We start from the raw sequence: 10,226 nt of genomic DNA, 5'->3' as shown, positions 1-10,226 counted from the left end.
AGAAGGTTTTAATTTCTCCTTCAATTAGGAAGGATAGTTTTGCTGGATAGACTAGTCTAGTGCTTTCTTTCAGGGACTGAATTATATCTTTCCATGACCTTCTTGAGTTTAGAGTTTGAGTTGAGAAATCTGCTGTTATTCTAATGGGTTTGTCTTTATATGTCACTTGTCTTTTTTTTTGCAGCTTTCAGAATTCTTTCTTTGTTCTGTGTGCTGATTGTTTGATTATGATATGTCTGTGGGTTTTTCTTTTTGGTTCTGATGGTTTGGTGTTCTGTAAGCTTCCTGAACCTTTCTCCATGTGTTTGAGTATTTTCAACACACAGTGTCTCTTTCTTTCTCAAGTTTAGGGAATTTTTCAGCTATTATTTTATTGAATAGGTTGTCAATGCCTTTAGTTTGTATCTCCTCTCCTTCATCTACACCCATGATTCATAGGTTTGGTCTTTTCATGGTGTCCCAGATATCTTACATGTTCCATTCATATTTTCTTAGCATTCTTTCATTATCTCTTATTGTTTGGTCTAATTCCTCCACTTTGTCTTCTGTTTTTGATACTCTATTTTCAACTTGCTCCACTCTGTTCACCAAGCTTTTGATTGAGGCTTTTATTTGGAATATTGAGTTGTTTATTTTGGATTAATTATTTTCTAAGGTTTCCATATCTTTTTTGATTTCCTCTTTCATATCCTAGATAGTCTTCTTAATTTCATTCATCTGTTTGTATTCTCTTTGAGCTCATTTAATTGTTTATTCACATCCTTTTTGAGGTCAAATACTAGCTCTTGTGTTTCTTCTTTGGAGTCTTTAATCATTTTTAAAAATCTGGAATGTTTCATGAATTTGTGTGTTATTCTTATCTAGAGACCATGCTAACCTTCTCTCTATCATTCAATTTTAGTATATGTGCTGCCAAAGTGAGCACTCACTGCTTTTCTTACACTGAATGTGAACCATTTTCCTTCTTCTAACCATACTAATGAGAACATTACTTAAACACCAAGCAGTACAGAATTGGAAGCAAATAAAGTGTTCTCTGACCAGATTTTCTTTGAGTATGAAGAGAGAATTTTCGGGAAGTCAAGTGTTTATGAAATTTAGGCAAATCTATATACTTTTTAGCACTTCACTTACTGCATCTATATAATGAGAAACTTTGATTAAATTACAAGTCCTTCCAATGCTGAAATTTAATTATGGTTGATTATCACAAATCATCCTAAGATTAAAAATTGAGAGTTGAACAATGTATCTTTAATAATAATGACAATTATCAAGCACTAAATGTATGCTTATCATTTAATGTTTTCCATAGGACTTGGAGAAATTAGTCTCTACCTTGAACTATCCAATATTTTCAAAGGAAAATTCAAGTAGATAAGCAGATTAAAGAAGTCATTCTATGGGAAGGGGACAAAGGAAGAGTGAAGAGGATTAGAGGAGATGAACCAATTGGGGTTGTAATACATATATGCTTGGAACTATGACATGGATACTCCCTATGCAGCTATCCTATCTCAAACTAGCAAAAAAAGAAAATCAGACTTTTCTTTCATCTTGTATCTTTTTTTATCTTTTATCTACAAAATCAGAGGACAGGAGGGCAGAATAGGTCCTGCTCCAGTGTAGGGGAAGGGTTGGCACCAGTGGGAGGGAGGAGGTGGCAGGGAAAGGGGGTAGGAGAATGAATACAGTGCAAAAAATGTGTACACATATAAGTAAATGCAAAATGACACCTGTTGAAACTATTCTAGGAATTGGGGGAGGAGAGATAAAAGAGAGTGATAGAGGGGGTGAATTCAAGTATGATATATTGTAAAAACCCTTATAAGTGCTGTAGTGCACCCCCACCAAGAACAACAATAAAGAAAAAAGAAGACAACATTCTATATATCTTTAATATTTCTTCATTGAATTTACTTATACTTCTTAGCTAGATTTTCTTCTGAGAATGGAGGATTCAAAGATGAATAAAACATGATCTTCATCCTCCAAGAGTTCACAGTCAAGGTAGTATGTTTAAAAATGATTACAAAAGCATGACCATAGCAAACCAAATAAGTTTATAAATTGGTTTCCTCTTACCACCTGTAGCTGATATCATCTTCCTTCATTAAAGTTATATAGCTGTGTTTAGTGTAAGTGCTGAATTCTTGGATTTCCTACTAGGGCATTTCAGAGTCATATATTTCTTAGATTGTAAATTTGATGAAGGCAGGGCATATATGCATTATTTAAGTTGTAATTCTAGCACTTAACCACCGTGACTGGCATGGAGAGCACAAATAGACTCTAACGCAGTGATAGTGGGAGGCCTGAATACCCCACCATCACCAATAGATTGGTCATCCAGGCAAAAGATCAACAATGGAACTTCAGGACTACTCCACACATTACACTAAATAGACATGGTTGATATCTGTGTTTTGTATAGAATTAATTTTTAATCATGCCTAGAAGCTAATAGAGAGGACATATATTTAATTGTGAATACAGTTAAAGTTTTAATTATAAAATTGTCTTTTTAAATATTTATTCTGGGTATTCTTAGAAACTGTTATGATATAATCCCTTTGTTAGCTCAATGTACCATATATTTTCCTTTCCTAATAAATTAATTTATCATAGTTTTATTTAAGTAGCAGTTTCTTTACACAATATTTAAAATATGTTTCAATTTGAAAAAAATGACTTCATATATAACTATAAACATATAGTTATATTTATATTACTTTCTGGACCAAAAATCTCAGTAAAACATACTTATATTTTGTAAGTGGACAATAATTTTGATTATTTTTTCACATTCTTAGGAATGCAAGTGATACAGATAAGAAGAGGAACTGGAATATGCAGTCAAGTTAAAAGAAAACGTTAGATTCCTCTCCAGCCCACACAGTTCTGAATGAAATTGTATTACTAGTTACATAGAACAATACTTGTGGAAAACTATTATTGTTTAGTCATTAAAGTAATGAAATTTAAACTAACCATTTTTTGAAAAACATGGTTTACAAGTTGAGTGGCTTGGGCAAATAGATAACCACTATCCCCCCACTTTAAGCTTAGGGCTGTTAATTTTAATTTCTAGCACCCCTCCCCCAATGACTATACACACAATTTACATTTATGTTAAAAAATTAACCTTCTCTTGCATCTCTTCACATAACAGAGTTGTATGGGTAGTGACAGTCCTCTCCAACCTCATCTTCATCTACTCTCATGTATTTTCTCCTTTCTTTGGCCACTCCAGTCTCACCCCAGCTGCTCTCAGATCTTGACATCTTTCTTATCTCAGTGACTTCATCCACCTCTATCCTTTTCTCTTTTTTGACCTTACAAAGCCTGTTCTGGCCACCTGTTAGTCACTTCCCTTTGTTTATTTAATAATGTGTATTGAAATTTGTATTTAGTCTTTGCCTTTAAAATTTTACATGCAGCAAACTTCTTCTTTAAAACCTCTCACTCCCATCTGAAGGAAATATCACTGGAAAATTCCATGGTAATGGCTAGACATCTCTCCCTCACCCCTGTCCCCCAGGCTTGCACAGTCAACCCTTTCCCATTGGCTTCACCATAAGTAGTCTGTTGCCTCTGTGTACCCCTGGTGGAATGTAATGATTCTTTCTGCCAGCCCTTAGTTTGGCTAATTCTACACTAAAAAAATAAACTCACACTTTGATTCTCATTCCTTTAATTGATGAGGCTCCCGGCATGGTGCATCAACATTGCTTATTTCTCTCATATTTCACTGGCCACCAGAACTTAATTATTGTGATACATTTGTCAGTTTTCTAAGGACAGGTATAGTTTCTTATTAATTTTTATACCCACCTACAATTATTCCAGTGATTACTACAGAGCAGGTGCTCAATAGTGTGTATCTGTTGAAGACTTAATTAAAACGAGAGCCCCTGAAAACAGGCTGAACATGAATGATCTCTGAATGTCTAACTGCCCCTCAGATGAATTTCTAGATAAGGTGGATAAGGAACTTGGGCCTCCATGACACATCCTGGAGCTTGAGCACAGGACCTCAGTTCTTCCATCTGAGAATGAGTGAGCTGGGATAGTTTGTCATTTCTTTTTCATTTCTGTTTATATTTCATCAATACATTTTGAATTTCCAGGTAGCTTGGGGAAAGTAATTTAAAGTGGGTCACATAATTTTCCAATTATTTAATGTTTTTTATATTTTAACCAAACACGTTTTTCCTATATCGTGAAAATAAAGTAATTATGCAATGACAAAGTAGAAAAGGAAGTAATGAAGATTTATTTGACCACCTGCTATGCCATAGGTTCTGAGGTAGACCCTTTGAATCCTTTTTCTCATTCAGTTCTCATGGTTGCTGTAAGAGGGATGTACAATTATCACTATTTGAAGATTTAAAACAAAAACCTAGATAACTGAATCACATTATGATATCCTTTTTGTAGTGCTGTCTCTCTACTTACAGGGCTGTGAACATTCATAGTCAAGTATTTTAAAACTATGGAATTTTTATAGACCAAGGCAGTGATTCTTTGCTATTATCTGGTTGGAGTAACCAGGAAATGCTATTTCACTCAAGGGCATTATTATTTTAACATTTAGTCATTTATGAGAAGAGAATTTATTAAAGTTTAAAGAGTGCAGTAACAGAGATTGGAGGAAGAAAAGAGATGGATGGAGATGTAGAAAAAGAAAGAACATTCATTTTAGAGGGACTAACTAGTAAGACATAGCATAATGGCAGATAGTCATGGAGTCTTAAATCTGAAAATTTGAAGGTTAGTGGCTCACATGCATGAGCAATTTGTACACATACAAACAATATTTGTGAGGAGGAGAAATCTGATTATCTATCTACCTATCTGTCATCTATCAAGTATTACTGAAAATTTTTATCACTACAATAAAGGAAATTAATAAACAATTTATCTGGATGATGGGATTAACACTCTCAAACAGGGGATAAAATAACTAACTCACCTATAATTGGCAAAATATTTGCCTCACCTACCATCATTTAAAAATTTTCAGTTTTGTCCATATTTTGAGATAGTTATAATTTAAAAAATATGACTAATTAGTACAAAAAAATTCAGTAGAATCTAGGACTGATGATAATCTACAAACTGGAAAATCAGTCTTTAATAAATAGTGGGCTTATGATTTCTTACAAATTCATTTCTTTTCTATGATATTTACATCTGTTTCATCCATTAGCTTTATATTTTTGATTCAGTCATATAAAATGTTAGGGACTTTTCTCAAAAAAGTGGTGCAAACTTTGAAAATAAGTTGTGTTTGTGAAAACTATTCAAAATTAGAATTATGGAAATTAATTTTAAACCTCTGAAGATGTAATTCCATGCAGATGAGAGAATATTTATGCTTACCTAGAGATTTAGCATGTGTATTACTATAAGTTATTCAGTTAGAAAGCTGGTTAATCAAGCTTAGTGAAATGTTTTGCTAACATGATCTTGAAACAATTATTTTCATAATTAAAATATTCGTCTACTTTAGAAACCTTTGTAACCAAACTCAATCTGAGAACTATTATAACATGTTAATAATCCATACTTTTATCATGACATAACTTGCAACTTCCTTTTGTGTCTAAAAACATTTTGATCAAATAGTTGAACACATATTTAGCAAAAGAATAAGTAGAGTCGAACCTAGATGCTATTACATAATATAATTGGTTTCCAAAACTGAAGCTGGAAGATTGAACATAAAATATTTGGGAGAGTACCTTGGCAGTGGATGGATTAGGTAACCTGAGAATCTTCCAAATAAAGATACCTGAAAAGGAAAGGAAAATACAATAAACACATTGTAGAAGCATACCTGATGTTGCAACAAAAAATGGAAAATCCCCATGGATGAAGGATGCAAGCAAAGCAGGGTTATGGGGTCAATATTGTGGGAAGGCAATCCCTAGAAGGAAATCTGTGAGCAGATTTTCTCAGATCCCTGGAAGAAAGGGGAGGAGAGGTATGGGAGTAGAGGGTATTTTGTGTTTTAATGGCCATATAGGCATAAAACCTGTTTTTGATGAGGATGTGGGATCAAAACTCAAAACATGTTTTTGACCCTTGGAAGTATTTACCTCAGTGAAATTGTGGCTGACAAAATTTACTCACTGGAATATAGGAAGAAGACAGAAAGCACAGGCCCTATATGGAAAATGCCATGTGCTTTGAGTTTTATTAGCATGGATCAACCTTCACACAGTTTGGATCTTAAATATGAATTACATGAAAGAAACCTCAAGCCAAGAATTTAACTTAAAAAGTAGTCTTTGTTGCCTTACAGAATAAGCATCTTCTGTCAAGAGTAACATTGAGGTTATATAAAGAGCTCAAAAATTAAACAGGGGATTAATATCCAGAATACATAAAAAACTCAAAAATTAAAGATAAAAAAGAGCAAATACTCTAATCAATAAATGAGTAAATGAGCTGAATAGATGATTTTCTATTTTTATAAATTTTTATTAGGATACATTCATTATACAGGGGCATTCATAGTGACAATTCCAATTAGACATATATTATACATTATTTACATTGTCCCAATTGTCTCTCCCCTCAGCCCTCTCTTCACTCCACTTAAAGCAATTTCAAGAGGTTTCTTAGTTCTACTTCATATACATACATGAAGCCCTTCTACCATATACTGTCACCTTAATCTCCTTCATTCACCCTCCCCCTCCCACTAGTACTGCCCCCCACAGACTGTATGAATTTTACAGTCCTGTATTTTATTATTAATATTTAAGTTAATATTCAAAGGCATTTCTCAATGTATAGCCACTATGGGTATGCTTTACTTTGGTCCTTTCAAGGCATCCATTACTTTCCCTTATCCTTTTATCTTCTACCTCCCATTTTTTAACAGCTTTCAGTACACATCCTTATATCCTTTACCTTCACATTTTATGTTTTATGATATTATTGATGCTCTATCATTCTCTTTTCCTTTCCCTCTTTTCCCAACTTCAATAGAGTATTCAAACAAGTTCTATATCTGAGGTTGCATATGATCATGATTGTTTTTGTGCATGTTTATCTTTTGGATCTACCTTCTGTGTATGAGAAAAAAATGTATATTTTTGAGCCTGGTTTACGTCATGTAACATGATGTCTTTCAGTTGTATCCATTTACCTTCAAACCACATGTCATTATTCCTTATGGCTAAATAGTACTCCATTGTGCATATATATCAACAGTATCTTGACACATTCATCAGCTGTAAAAGCACCTGGGTTGTTTCCAAAGCTTGGTTATGGTGAATAATGCTGTGATGACCATAGTGTGCAAGTGTCTCTATTGTATCCTGTCTTATGTTCCTTTAAGTAGCGGTATCACTATGTCATATGACAGTTTTATCTTTAGCTTTTTGAGGAATCTCCATACTGCTTTCCATAGTGGTTGTGCGATTTAGCATTCCCACAAGCAGTGTTATTAGGGTTCCTGTTTCACTGCATCCTTGCCAGCATTTGTTGTTGTTACTACCCTTGATTATGGCCATTTTAACCAGGATGAGGTGAACTCTAAGTGTTGTTTTGATTTATATCTCTTTTATAAGCAGGGAAGTTGATCACTTCTTCATGTATTTACTGTCACCTCTTCCTTTGAGAATTCCCTGTTAAATTTATATGCCCATTCCTTCATAAATGATGCTGATTCTTTGGAGGTTGAGTGTTTTGAGTTCACTGTAGATTCTGGATATTAGTCCCTTATTGGATGAGTAGCTGGCAAAGATTTTCTCCCATTCTGTGGGCTGTCTCTTGAGTCTGGTGACTGTTTTCTTTGCTGTGCAGAAGCTCTTCAATTTGATGCAGTCCCATCTGTTCATTATTTCTCTTAGATGCTGGGTCTTTTGAGTTCTGTTTAGGAAGTCATTCCCTATACCTATCTGTTTCAGTGTATTTACTGCTTCCTGGAGTTGTTTCCATTTCAGGCCTTATATTAAGGCCTTTGATCCACTTTGAGTTGATTTTGATACAAGGTGAAAGACAGGGATTTAGTTTCAGCCTTCTACATGTGGATATTCAGTTTCCCCAGCAGCATTTGTTGTAGAGCCTGCCTTTTCGCTATCATGTGTTTTGGGCTCCTTCATTGAAGATCAGTTGGCTGTAGATGCATGGGTTTATGTCTGCCTTTTCTATTCTGATCCATTGGCCTTCCTGTCTGCTTTTATGCCAATAGCATGCTGTTTTTATTGTTATGGCTCTGTAGCATAGCTTGAAGTTGGCTATTATGATACCTCCAGCAATGGACTTTTTGCTCCTAATTGCTTTGGCTATTCTAGGTCTTTTTTCCTATGCATTTCAAGATTCATTTTTCTATTTCTGTGCAGAGTGTCACTTGAATTTTGTTAGGGATTACATTGAACATGTAGCGTGCTTTTGGTAGTGTGGCCATTTTCACAATGTTGATTCCAGCAATCCATGAGAATAGAAGGTCTTTCTATCTTCTGATGCCTTTGATTTCTCTCTTCAGTGGCTTTATAGTTTTCATTAAAAAGGTCTTCAGTTTCCTTTGTGAAATTTATTCCAAGGTACCTTATTGTTTTTAGGCTATTGTAAATGGGATTGTTTCCCTGATTTCTTTCTCATTCTTAACAGATGATTTTTAAATAAAGAAATAAAGACATCCAATAAATACCTGAAAAATGTTTAGCATCCTTAGCCATCAGGAAAATTTAAATCAAATTTATCCTGAGGGGACACTCCAAGATGCCAGATTATTGACTTACCCCAGATAGCCGTGCTTCAACAAACCTGCAAGTTCACCTTAGGTTCCTGGCAGCAAAGGCAGTTGGTCTGATTAGTTTGCTAAATAAGTGGCTGCCAACATGTACACAGACCATATCTATAATGACCAACCTCTCATTAAGCCTTTTAAAGTGCAATTCCATTGTAGGCACTTGGGCATCTCCAGGAACATGCTGTGCCATTGGTGGGTGTTTTTTTTATAATTTTTATTTTTTTATTATTCATATGTGCATACAAGGCTTGGGTCATTTCTCCTCCCTGCCCCCACCCCCTCCGTTACCACCCACTCCACCCCCTCCCTCTCCCCCCCACCCCCTCAATACCCAGCAGAAACTATTTTTCCCTTATTTCTAATTTTGTTGTAGAGAGAGTATAAGCAATATTAGGAAGGACCAAGGGTTTTTGCTAGTTGAGATAAGGATAGCTATACAGGGAGTTGACTCACATTAATTTCCTGTGCATGTGTGTTACCTTCTAGGTTAATTCTTTTTGATCTCACCTTTTCTCTAGTTCCTGGTCCCCTTCTCCTATTGGCCTCAGCTGCTTTTAAGGTATCTGCTTTAGTTTCTCTGCGTTGAGGGCAACAAATGCTAGCTAATTTTTTAGGTGTCTTACCTATCCTCACACTTCCCTTGTGTGCTCTCACTTTTATCATGTGCTCAAAGTCCAATCCCCCTGTTGTGTTTGCCCTTGATCTAATGTCCACATATGAGGGAGAACAAACAACTTTTGGTCTTTTAGGCCAGGCTAACCTCACTCAGAATGATGTTCTCCAATTCCATCCATTTACTGGCTAATGATAACATTTCATTCTTCTTCATGGCTGCATAAAATTCCATTGTGTATAGATACCACATTTTCTTGATCCATTTGTCATTAGAGGGGCATCTTGGCTGTTTCCATAACTTGGCTATTGTGAATAGTGCCGCAATAAACATGGTGCCTCTGGAGTATCCTGTGCCACAGTCTTTTGGATATATCCCCAAGAGTGGTATTGCTGGATCAAATGATAGCTCAATGTTTAGCTTTTTACGTAGCCTTCAAATTTTTTCCAGAGTGGTTGTACTAGTTTACATGCCCTTGGTGGGTGTTTTTTGTTTGTTTTTTATTTTCTGGAACATTGTACCATCCAACATACTAAGACTACCAGAAGTGCAAATATTGGCACACAGAACTGTGAGTCTTCCAGAACTTGGGGACCCCCAATCTGTTGATAAAGGGAACAAGCACTGCGCCAACCACCAGCCACCAAGTACTGGCCAGCAACCACCAACAATTGACCACAGAACACTGACTGACCTGAGAATCCAGAGAGAAGTACCCACAAACCATTCAGATGAACTCGTACTTTCAGTCTTGAGGGCTGACACGCAGTCCTTGCAGGCATCTGACTGCATCCCCCCAGCTTATTAAGCTTTTGGCCTCATAACTGAATGAAATCTTCCACC

The 10,226-nt window shown here is 35.5% G+C and overlaps 1 non-coding gene across 1 annotated transcript; it reads right to left on the bottom strand.

The window, feature by feature from the left end:
• Window positions 1–819: 819 nt before the first annotated feature.
• Window positions 820–925, bottom strand: LOC141411168 (U6 spliceosomal RNA). The gene has a single exon (XR_012436008.1). It is a non-coding gene; the product is annotated as a U6 spliceosomal RNA (small nuclear RNA).
• Between the last annotated feature and the right edge of the window lie 9,301 nt (window positions 926–10,226).

The sequence above is a fragment of the Castor canadensis genome, chromosome 9 (assembly GCF_047511655.1).
Source record: "Castor canadensis chromosome 9, mCasCan1.hap1v2, whole genome shotgun sequence".
Classification (NCBI taxonomy): domain Eukaryota; kingdom Metazoa; phylum Chordata; class Mammalia; order Rodentia; family Castoridae; genus Castor; species Castor canadensis.
The sequence above is the reverse complement of the archived record's forward strand: the minus strand, read 5'-3'. Positions and strand labels throughout refer to the sequence as shown.